Source organism: Octopus bimaculoides, chromosome 2 (genome assembly GCF_001194135.2).
Source record: "Octopus bimaculoides isolate UCB-OBI-ISO-001 chromosome 2, ASM119413v2, whole genome shotgun sequence".
Lineage (NCBI taxonomy): Eukaryota > Metazoa > Mollusca > Cephalopoda > Octopoda > Octopodidae > Octopus > Octopus bimaculoides.
The window spans coordinates 62,155,241-62,167,975 of record NC_068982.1 but is presented as its reverse complement, the minus strand read 5'-3'; the positions used below and the strand labels follow the sequence as shown (position 1 = coordinate 62,167,975).

At 34.3% G+C, this 12,735-nt stretch overlaps 1 long non-coding RNA gene across 2 annotated transcripts in view; it reads left to right on the top strand.

The window, feature by feature from the left end:
- The window catches only part of LOC128251058 (uncharacterized), a 48,833-nt gene extending 36,339 nt beyond the window's left edge, over nucleotides 1-12,494 (top strand). The window contains exons 3-4 of one of the 2 annotated variants that reach the window (XR_008266950.1): nucleotides 12,088-12,180; nucleotides 12,257-12,494. This is a non-coding gene — a long non-coding RNA (uncharacterized LOC128251058). Of the gene's footprint in view, nucleotides 1-12,087; nucleotides 12,181-12,236 lie in introns of both variants that reach the window. The other variant, XR_008266949.1, reaches the window with a different exon arrangement.
- Nucleotides 12,495-12,735: the final 241 nt, after the last annotated feature.

Below are 12,735 nucleotides of genomic sequence, written 5' to 3'. Positions count from 1 at the left end.
TTTTTTTTTTTTTTTTTGTTCCCCATTATCCAATTATTGATTACTTGAAATTTGTAATACGTTCTTCTGCTGTTAGTATAGTCAATATTGCATCTTCTTTCTTTTCTTTTCCTTTCTTTTCTTTTTTCTTTTTTTTTTTCTTCTTTTTCTCCCCTCCTTCTCATTCTTCATCGCCTTCTCCATTCTTCTTCGGAATCAGCTTATTTACGGTATTGCAGGTGAACACCACAAAATATTACTGTCATTCTCATTGTTTGCTACCGCTGGTTTCTGGTTGTACTATTCTTTTACAGCTGGAATTACTGCTTAGAAGTTGCTGGCTGATTATACCACGCTTCATGAGAGATTTTTCTGAATTTTAATCTTTCTGCCCCCTCTTTGTATGTGTGTGTGAGAGAGAGAGAGGGGACTACATATATCTATGTATATATCTATCTATCGACCTATCAGTTTTGTTATTAGTAGCTGGATATCCGGATTACATTACAACTACTAGTTTCACCATACCATAACTCTTACGGCAGTCTTAGGTAAAATCCATTGTTTTACCTGCTGCTCTTAATTCCTCTATCTATAACTTTATCTGCTTATAACCTACCTGCTTATACTTATATCGATCCATATATTTATCTATCTATCTATCTATCTATTTCCCTCCATATTTATCTCTCCAGCTATGTGCATAACTAGTTACTTACCTATTCATTTATCTTTCTGAATGTCAGTCTATTTTTCAATCTATCTATATTTAACTATGACTTATTCTCTTATTTTCTCCTCTTCGTACTCTTCTCTCCCCCTCCCCTCTCTATTTCTATCTATCTATCTCTCCTATCCGGAAAGTTAACTGTTTAACGATCTTCCCATATCACTATAGCATATGTTCGTCAGTAATGCCATACGACATTTAAAAACTGCCTGCAGTGATCTTATGTTACTTCCCTCATCTTTTCTTCTGTGACAGAACCTGTCAATATCACTATTTTAGTGGAAGCTTCCGTTGATGGCAGAATCTTGCAAAGGAAATATTTTTCTTGGATCAGTCAATTATCCAAAATGTTGGTATCAATACTGCCATTGTAAAGCCATTATTTTGTTATAAAGCTCTGTTTAATATATTTCTTTAAGTTTAGTCTTATATATTTTCGTTCCTCTGCTTACATCGTTGTGTGAAACGCAGGAAATAGAGAGGCCAGGTGTAAAGGTGCGTGATTTGGGAAGCAGTTTTTTTTACCCCGAGTTCAGTTACCGAACAGTTCTGCGGGCCAAACCTTTCCCTATATCAACTGAAAATGTTATTAATTCAGGACTTTCTCAGCCTTGGCATCCACTGAGAAATTTGGGATTTCATTAGTGTTTCTTGCTGTTGTAGACTTTAGCACGTAACTCGTGAGTTTTAATAAAATCAACCGTGGATTGATTGTCAAAATAAGCGAAAATAGAGACAAAGAGTCTGTCTTTGAACATTCGTTTCGGAGTATTTGTAATTTCGGACATAATTGTTCTGCATCACTTACAAATGTGAAGATTGGTCATGCGGTCTTTCTAAGACTTTCAATGGCAACAGGTGCTTTTACCAAGTGAAATAACTCCAACAGCCATGAATGGAGAATAGCACCAAATAACTGTTTATAGTTAAACCATCCTAACACAAGTTTTCTGCAATATATTTTATTTCAAACAGCATAGCTTTATCGAAACTTATTTGGTGTATTCCCATACGTCCTTCTTTCTACCTGTTTGCTCATCAGTTGCTGAATTTCCATTGGTCGTGGAATTTATGTATAATATATATTAAGCAATAAGTTCTTGCTATGTTAGTGTTTTTTGTTCTAGATTACAAGATCTCTTAGCGTTATATCAAGCCAATTTCGTATGTCAATCTTACCTTCCATAGTTTTTTTTTAAATATGCATTTTAGTGACTTTCGGGTGAACGTCAGCATTCTTGTACTAGTATCCAACTATTAGATCTCTCTCTCTGCTTCCTTCTCACAATACAGCTTTTTTACAGCTCAGGTGAAACTTTCAAAATCGGTTGTGTAAATTTTACTGCCGATAGTGATACAGTGCTTCTTTTCATCTGTATTTAATCATTATTCGTCTTGACTGAGAGCCTTTTCTTTTCAGACTTTAGACTAAAATGACTTAAGATATTCCCGTGAAAGGCTCTACATATGGAAATATTTCTTTTCTCTGTCCATCTTTGAGGATTAGAAGCAAGCATATTCTATTACTTGGGGTACATTTAGCTTTGTTACTCTTCAACCATTGTATTTAAATTTTCACTGACTTGGGGATTGAGTTCACGCCTACTAGTTAATTAATCTATTGCAATTTTAAAACCTAATCAATGTTTATATCTTATTCTCCCGTAGGACAATTAGGTAGTAGAGATTGGGAATTTTTAAATTTAAGGATTCTATATAGTGAACATTATTGTGCCCATAAAAATAACAACGAATGAGAACAGTCTACCTCGAATGATTTAGTAGAAAGGTCGGTTCCAATTTTCAAGAACATTACCGAATATGGCAGGCACCTGAAAAGGGCTAGGACGAAACGTTGTGGCTACAGTAACCAAGATTAGAGCCCTAGTCCGATTATATCAATGTAAAATAAGTAGTTCAAGTAGTTTTTCACGGTGACAATTTTTCACTCAAAGTCTTGAATTAGTGTTTTGAAGTTATAAATTTCTCCTCGAGAGTTTGGAGTATAGAAACTACTATGTACATTACAGAATAAACATAGTAACACTGCTAAAGCATTATTAATTTATAAGTAGAATTGCTGTATATTTTAGTTAGCTGATACATAGTTACATTAGTTGTAGTTCTGCTTTGAACTTATTATTTAGCTTACCCCTTATGAAGAAATATAAATATCCAGTTCTATGGCATAGCTGATTGATGTTTTCTTCAATTCTTGTTATCCATCGTTGAAAGATTTAATTACTCTGTGCACTGCACGTATCTCCTAGGTGTTCTTTGTGAGTGATAGCAACACTGCGTAGTACATATATTGATTGTCTGTATTATCACATATTGTTTCTCTCGTCAATAACTTTTAACATATTGATTGTCTAATATGTGTTATCACATTGTCTCTATTATCAATAACTTTTAACATAGACTGGTTAGTGGTTTTCCATTCTCTCATCAAAAAATTATTTGTTGTTTAATTATATCTTAGAAAAATCAGAAAAATCAGAAAATTCGGTCTCAACCTACAATTTAAAGATTTTTCTAAAATATAGCTAAGCATAATAATTTTTGACGAGAATATGCAAAACTACCAAACCATCTCGTATTAAAAATTAATAGCATTCGAGACAATGTAACAATATATAACATAGTTGCATTTACATAGAGTTTTTATATAATTTTCAAATTGTATACACACTACGTTCGTATGTATGACATCAGTTCCATACGGTAAATATGGATGTTGAAAGATCTCTCGCTTTCTCTCTATCTCTCTCTCTCTCTCTCTCTCTCTCTCTCTCTCTCTCTCTCTCTCTCTCTCTCTCTCTCTCTCTCTCGCTCTCTTTCTCTCTCTTTTTCTATTTCTCTTCTCTTCTGTTTTCTAGTGAAGCTTATGATTGTTTTTGGTGTCCTCATAGTGTCGGTAACATATTAATAAAGCATACTTAAACATATGTTATTCGTGCTGAAATCACCCCTGAGAAACTTCTACCAGTTAATATTTTAACATCATAAAAGTTAGAATAACAATTGCTACATGTAACAGTTATTTTTACAGCAATGAAAGCTGTCTGTTGTCGAAGTTGTTTATCAGCGAATTGGTTCAAGTTTGGATGAACTTTGTCCCAATAATTCTTTAACGGCTTCATATAGCCGATAGAAGTATCTTCATAGATTTATTGATAACACCGGAGTAAGTACTGAATTAAATGTTAAGACAAATTGAAATACGAAGAATACTTACGCCATCTTAGATAACGCACAGATGTGAAGATTTGGTCGTACTATTGGTGTCGCTGTTGATGTTGTTGTTATCAGTGTCTGCCAAGAAAGAAAAAGTGAAATTCTGCGTGGCGAAATGTAGCTTTTACAGACCAGCCACTATTTCGAAGTTCACTCTTGTACTGATGGCACAACGATACTTTCATATATCGCATATGTTCTCAAATCAAAACACGCCTTCTCAAATAAAAGAACATATTGCATAGCGTAGTACTTGATATTCCATACCCGAGAAAAAAAAAGCAGGTGATCTTGGGTGAAATGTTTGTGATCATATATTACAGGCAGTCCTTAAGGTTCATATCTCCAGTTTATGTCTACTTGTTCTGTGTGTGCATACGGACAATCCATAGTTGCAGTATGGCCGAATGTAATTAAGAAAAAAATACAGCCTTACCACACATACTGTGTCTCACTGATTCTACCTGATAATTTACTGAATGCTCAGCTGCTTACACGTTAATTCAAGAGCAGATAATTCAGTTGATCGAAAGACTGAATTTTCAATGTCGAACGACAGAGATCCATTACAGCTAGTCCTCGAGATACGTAAGTTCGAATTTCGTACCGACCAAACTTTCGAAACCTCGACAATTATGGAAACAGAATGTAGGAATATTGAGGACCACCAGTGCTGCTCAGTCAAGACTAATCTAGGACAAATAAGACTGTCAGCTATTTCTGAATATTCGTTCTTAGTATTTAGTTAATGAATTAAAGATTAAGAATATTGAATTGTGTATAGTCAACATACTTATCGCCAGGAAACAGCCATGAGAGAAGCTATTCTGTCTAAAGAGCATTGAATATTCCAAGCTCTGCTCAATAGAGAAAATCATCAAAAAGCAACAGCTGAAAAGGAATGGCTTCAATTTAAATATATCGCAGGTCAAGGATTCTGCAGGAACACTTTTATGGTAATAAGAAATATTAACAATCAAACAATGGGTTATATCTAAAACGGCAAAAAAATCTTAAATGCCTGCATTATTAAAAGGCTAAATTAAGATAAATAAACATTAAAAGAAAATACTATTAGTCAATGCCCGATATTATATTCTTCATTGCTTTTAGTCTGAAAGACCGACAAATTGGGCTTTAACCTTTACTGAACATTTCAGAGAAAGTGTAGCTTCACCGTAACAGTGAGAATATCTGGAAGGAAAATCAAAATATCTAAATGTTTGTGAAAATTAGTCATTGAGATGGACTGAATAAATATGAAAATCAGTGGTTAATACTTAATAATGTAATTAGTTATATAACAATTTGCTTTTGTGATAACCATGAAGAATTAGTATCCTCAAGAAATAAACGAAAACTGATGACCCACATCTTACAGAATCCTTCCCGCAGCGTAGAATGATGGAAATATGCAAAACTTTTCAAATGAGGTTCATTGGAGTTTAGTAATCAATTGTCAGCTAATATATCTAACAATAGAGACTTGTCATACACAGACTGAATATATTTGAAAAGAAGGGGAAAGACATCCGTAAACGTTTACATGTATACTTGCATATACACATACTGATAGATACACACATTGATAAAGAGTAAAAACGCACAAACAAACACACATACATACATACATACACACATGCATACATACGTACATACATACATACATACATACATACATATTTACATACATATATTTATGTATGATTGTTTAGTTGAAATTGTTGGAGCATTACCATGAACGCAATTTTACATTCCACCCCTATTTAGCCTAACGCTGTACAGTGTCTTTATTAATTAATGCACATGCATATTGTCTCTGACTACAGAGAGAATATCGGCTAATAGATATTTATAGTGAACTCAAACTAGGATAGAATTTGCTTGTTCTAATTTGCATAACAACGCAAGTGTTGGCAGCGTGAATTAATTTATTAATAGAAATGCTTCACGGCGTTATGATAAGTAGATGCATAAGGTAAATTTATGAGCAAATTAGTTTTGATTAAATAGACATGTCTGTCTTGCTTTATGGTCATAGAGAGGAAAATGTGTTTTAACACCGAATCTACTTTTAACAGCGATTGCTAAAAGCCCTATATACTGAGCGAAAAGTCTAGTTGTTGTTGTCACCTCTGCCTACTATGCTACTTGGCTTTTGTTGTACCCCGGTCAATTGGTGACCCCCTTAACCCCCTATAGATTTCTATTGCATAGTATAGTTTGAACGTATTTCTATTTATGTATTTTCGCAACTGTCTGCCGAACAGTAATGTGAAACTCTGAATAACAGTTTGTGAAGTTATTTTTCGGCTTTAATAAATTGGGTGGAGGAGAGGGTGTGTTGACAGTAGCAACAGATCCCTTTAGCTGTTATTTCTAGCAGTGTAGGTGTTCTATCACCCTCGGTCATATTTAATGGCATTCATTATTTTCCTTTTTGGTGAAATCCTGCTAACTAGCTGCCTCATTTAATTATTAGCATACACATTAGCGATTCGTTAAATCATCCATAAATTTTTATGGAATAAACACATATGCTCGTAGCGTGGCTGTCCGGGAGCTGGCGATCTCTGCCGACCCTCCTGACAATGCTTCGACCTAAAGCTGAAACCGTACTGTAAAGGGATATCACAGTCGCCAGTTTCCGGTCATCTACGGTCGCTTCCCGCATGTTTGTATACAATTATATGTGCGTTGACAGCAGCAACAGAGCCCTTTACCACTTATTTCTAGCAGTATAGGTGTTCTTATATAGTTGTAATAATGAAGTCAAACTAAATAGTATTATAATTTGAAATCATTTAATACGTACGTTTCGGGTTTGCATAATATATAATAAGAAATGCACTCATTGCGTAAACCTTCCTCAGTTAAGGCATTTAAAGTGGTTTGCTATATTTGACTAGAGTCGAATATTCTGGTACTGTGCACCACTTCTAAGTGTAACACGAAGTATGTATGTATGTATGTATGTATGTATGTATGTATGTATGTATGTATGTATGATTGCATGCATGTATGCATGCATGCATACATACATACATACATACATACAATACATTTGTATATGGCTGTTATATTTGTATATATGTATTTGGTTGTTATTTGTGTTTGAAGAAAACTCAGTTGTCTATAAATATACGTACATTTAAGACAACTCAGTTGTCTATGATGTATAAATAACAAACATATCCATTACTTCACAGAAGATAGTTTCGGACAACAGACCCTTGAGTTATAAGCCCAGCATACATCTACTGTGTCACTCACTAAGTAAATATATAATGCATTATTTTTTTAACGTCCGTTCTGAGCTGCATCACTTATATTACATCATCTGTCAAGCTATTTATGTATTTCTTTGCATTAGACTGTCAAATGCACAAAATGTAGTGACTACACAATACAGGTTCTAGCACTGGGATGTTAATTTACTTACCGAAAGGTGACATCGATACTCAAGTGGTCAAATTTGACAAACCAAGACCTATACGTCTCTTCATTTGCCATTTTCAGATCAGCCAGAAGTAAATCAATCCTATAAATTGTTTCCACAACTTAGCAAACAAGCTTGCTAGTATATTTACTAAAGAAAAGATGCGCTCAACTTTATCTTACATCTGTATTTATTTCAATGCTGTGTAATACGTTTATTAATTAAATAATTTGCGTCAACGACATTTACACTATTATGCAAATTCGATCAAACCAATTTATTCTTATCTGAGTTTGTGTAACAAATAGACATGCTACTATTCATTTTCTCGTATCTTAGGAGGGTCATTACGCCAGTTATGCACATGCACTGATTTAACACCATTTCTTTATTATTAATTGTCAGTTGGTTAGATGAGTAAACAAATACCTAAAAGAATGTTTGAATAATCTTTCGGTTAATCAATCAGTTCTGTTTGTCAAAGTTCTTCCGACTTTCACCGACTTCTTTCGTGACAGGCCCTCTCTACTCCAGGCCAGCTTGGCAAGGACACCTTCGAAATGGAAATGTGTGTGTGTGCGTGTGTGTGTGTGTGTAATTTTCTACATATTCTTATATATAGGAGTCTGTGAAAATTGTGCAAATATAAGTGTGAAAACATGTGGAAGTTAGGTATAGTTTATGTGTGTATGTAATCTAGTTGAGCTCTTCCTTTAGCTTCAGTGTGAATTCCCATGTTGTTAAGAATTTCCAGAAATCATCCGGAAGTATTTTCTCTCAGGGCAAAAATATTTCAGAACATTTAATCAGCAAAATATAAAATTTAGATACAGTTGCATGATTAATATCGAAGCAAATAACAGATCTCCATACTACCTAACATATTCTAAATCATGGAAATCCCTTACATACGCAATTATCCAAAAATACCCTTCAAACTCTTGTCAATACAGTAATCCCTCACCATATTGCGGTTCACCTATCGCGGTTCATTATTTAAGCTTACGTCGATTCCTCCGTGGTATTGTTTTGCATTTATAATTAAAAAAATATATGCAAATTATAAAAATAATTTTAAAAGATATACAGTACAGTACTGTTTCTACTTCGCGGATTTTCGCCTATCGCGGGGGATTTTGGAACGTAATACCCGCGATAGTCGAGGTATTACTGTAATAGATAGACAACTGTAATTATCAAAATAAAATTATACCTGTAGGATAATTTATGCAAAGTTGACACCAAGGTACATTGTCAGTTCTATAAAAATCCTCTAGATTATATCGAAATATGTAATAGCTGATTCAAGAGACGGTACTGAAACTGTAAATCCGATTATAGTCAAACAGATATAAGACACATATATAAGCAAAGCATTATCAAATCATATGTAGGACTTGAAAAATCACAACATTGATACATTTAATATCATCTGGTCAATACTACATTTTAGCCACAAATAACACCCCTTTAAATTTCTTTGAATTCTATAATGAAGAAAAATACTTCATCTTCCTAAAACAAGAGACACGTTAAACACAAAATCAGAACTAATTTCTACGTATCGTCAAGAAAACAAATTCATTTTTTTCTTTTTTTTTTTTTTTTCAAACTTCAACCGAGCTATTGAGCCAGACTAAACTTAAATATCTGGGGGGAAAAAACATTTATACCATGCGCAAGACAGCCAGAAAGTCAGCAATATGTCAAACTATGCTGATAGGTTCTGACCGAGAGAGGTATCAGTTCAAACAACTAGCTTCGTCTGAGAAATATCACGGATTTTTCATGAAATTCTAAGAAACGGCATGCACTTAGCTAAAACTATAAACGTATGTAACAGTTATATTAATAATGCGTGTGTTTACTTGTGTGTGTGTGTGTGTGTGTGTGTGTGTGTGTGTGTGTGTGTGCATATGCTTCTGTGTGTGTGCTTGCATGTGCGTGTGTGTGCTTGTGTGTACATGTGTGTGCATGTGTGTGCTTGCGTGTGTGTGTGTATGCTTCCGTGTGCGTATGTGTGCTTGCGTGTGCATGTGTGTGTACACATTTTTTAACTTGATGTAGTTTCTACTAGTTTCGCCACAATACAAATCTGTCGGTAAAGTTTCATAATCCACTATTTTGTAGTACATTCTTTTATTCTGTAATGCTGGAAAGAAAGTTTTGTAGCCTTTCAAGAGAAAGAAACAGATGCTTCTTCGGTCCTAGTTTATAAATTTGGTCGAGATAATATTTCTCCTCATTTTTAAGAGGAAAACCACATCTATCTGGTAAATTGTTGATCCCTCGTTAGTAAAATCTTTCAGGATAAAGCGCGAAGGTAAACTCAACATCATTTTAACCTCTACACAATTAAAAACACTTTCTAAATAATATTTCAATGATCTAAAAAGATGATAATCGGATAGAGTAAGATTAGGAGAGTGAAGAAGGAGAAGCAAAACATCCATATTTAATGTCATAATCTCTTCCTGCATGATTGAGATATGTGATCTTGCATTATCGAGTAAGAACCCCTTTATGACTGACCAATGAAGGGCGCTTTTCTGAAAATTTTTGTGCAATGCTTCTGTGCATAAACTGCTTCGTGTTGATTTACCACTCCATGATGGACAAAACTCTTCCTATCCCACCAAGCGCAGACACGACATTTTTCGAGTCGAGTCCTGGTTTGGGGTTGTATTCTTCTTTTGGGTGCTAACCATTGTCGTTTCCTTGGATACGGTTATAGAGAACTCACTTTTCAGTACTTATGGTGATTCTACCCAGAAAAGGTTTGGGAGCAAGTCTACATGACGAACATGAGGCAACACTTTGATTTAAGTAAGTAGCGGCCCCACTGATCATGTTTAGATGTTTTCCTGATTCATGATGCTGTTTTGTGAGTGAAGTATGACACGAATTGAACTGTTTTGCTAATTCTCGTGCAGTGTGCTTCGGAATATCCTCAACAACGGTCATCAAGAGATCGATATTGACAGGACTTGATCGTCCAACCAGATTGAATAGAATTTCAGGGAAAAAATTTCGTGAGTGAAGCAGACCAAGCTATTATTAGTGTATCTGGAAATTTAAAGCTTAATTTGCATAGACAGAACGAATATTGCAGAAGTGACCATCTTGAATTCATACAGCATATAGAGTCTGATATGCGTCTGATCCAAACTCATTTTAAAAGGATAGAATTGATTCGAATTCAATCTCTACGGTATATAATAATCTTCAAAGAAAGAAAAAATAGAATGCAAACATTAATGTTTATTGTACCGTAAGTATTAAAAAGTACGCTCAAAGTGATCGTGAAAAAAATGTGACAGGACTTTCTTTCCAGCCTAATAAATGAGAACAAGTCTATATTTTTATTATGCTCAAATTGTCTGGTTTATTTTCTCGACTCGCTGCTACAATTCTGTTATTACTTTGTCTTTTCTATTGCTTCTGTGTAAATGTTTAAGCACCTTTGTGTATATGTTTGTATGTCTATTTAATATTTTAAACTGTTTATTTTATGCTGCATACCTCTGTACGTTAGCGCATTAATTTGATTGGTTTAATATCTACATATGTATGCGCGCGTTTGTGTGTTCGTGTATGCGTGTGCTTGTGTGTGCGTGTGTGTGTGTGTGTGTGCTAATATCGTTATTTAGATAACGTATAAACGTATAAATGGATATTTATATGTCTACTGTAGTTGCGAGCTAGACACAAGAGCATTTATTCAATGAGAAAGACACTCTAACTTTATTACTATACTATTTGAAGAGAAATGAGAATAGAAATGAAAAGGGGATGTGTACTTGATGGGGGATTTCATTTTTCCTTGGTTGGAATTATCGTTAAAATTTCTATGTACCTACTTATAAATCTATTAAAGAAATTAGATTACTCTATCGCTATCACTAATTTGGCGCAAAATACGATTTGCAGAAAGAATAAACAAGGAAAATGAAGAAGAAGAAAAGGAAATGTAGATTCAATTTGGGATTACGTTTTTTCCCTGAGTAGTACGATGATAAATTTTTGAAGTAGATATATGCGCATATGGGAACATGAAGAGATTAAATCTTGATGCCGGTTGAATATTTTGATGTGATATTTCAAGGTAAGTAGGTTTTCCGGGGTTCAAGCGCTACAAAAGGCATTTGATTGCTTATAAGTTAGCGCTTAATTTGCTATGTAGCAGCTTGGTATAGAATATATTATTGTTCAAAAACCATAGATGTGTTGCTGGATTAATAACACAAACATGAGAGGCAGTGAGAACACTTACTATGATAAATTCAAACAGAGCGAAGAACAGATTTATCTCCTTTTGTATTTATATATTTTTGTATTTGACGAAGAAACAGAAAGGTGGATTATGAATCATAACTTGAAGAACCATATTAGGATAAAACGAGTGCAAAGAATGTAACGGTGCAAAGAATGAACATCCAACTAATATCGTACTCCGCAATTTCACTTTGTGTCCTTTTTTTACTTAATATTGTTTTTATTCATAATGTGTGTTTATGTGTAAGCTTGTGTGTGTGTGTGTGCGCGTGTGTGTGTGTGCGCGCGCGAGAGAGAGAGAGAGAGGAAGTTTGTGTGAATAAATGCATGTACACACATGGTTTCATGTGTTTGCATGTATTTGCATGTATAACTCAGTATTTATGTTGGGTATTCCACTCGTATTAATTTGACGTTTATCTATAAGATTTTCGCGAAAAATAAAAAAGAAAATACGTGAGTGAAGAGGACCTGCTGAGGAGAAGAAAGAGAAAAGAAGGAAGAGAACGACTACAGCAGGGTAAGAGAAAAAAAAGAGTTGATAGGATTGTAACTGTTCTATTCTAACTTTTATAGATCATAACATTTTTTTCCAGACTGGCCAGATTGATGCGGCTAATGTTCAGTACGAAGTTTTGTAAGGTCATTGCTTGTAAGAAAAACCGAATTAAAGATTCCAGAGGATTTTAGTTCTGAAAACAAAGCACCAGGCGTGGAGTCTGAAAGATGAGCCACTTGAAAATTATTTGTCAGTGTTCTATTACTAGAAAGTGAACTCATCTTCATTTTTTCATTTTATCGATTCTGATATATAAAATGTTTTCATGAATTATATTTATTCAATTATTCGTCTCAAATTGTCTTTTACGTCCAACTATTTCTTGGATATTTCTCTTTCACATTTTGACATTTGTATATAAATTGTTGGAGGAAGTAGCTGTTTTTTTTTTTTTTTGTGGGGGTGCTTTTTTTCACTTTATTGGTTGATTCTGTACCCAATAAGCGCTCCAGATACTCAAGCTTGGTGGTATTTCCTGGTCCATCCCCGAGCAATCAGGCCCTTTAATCAAAACTG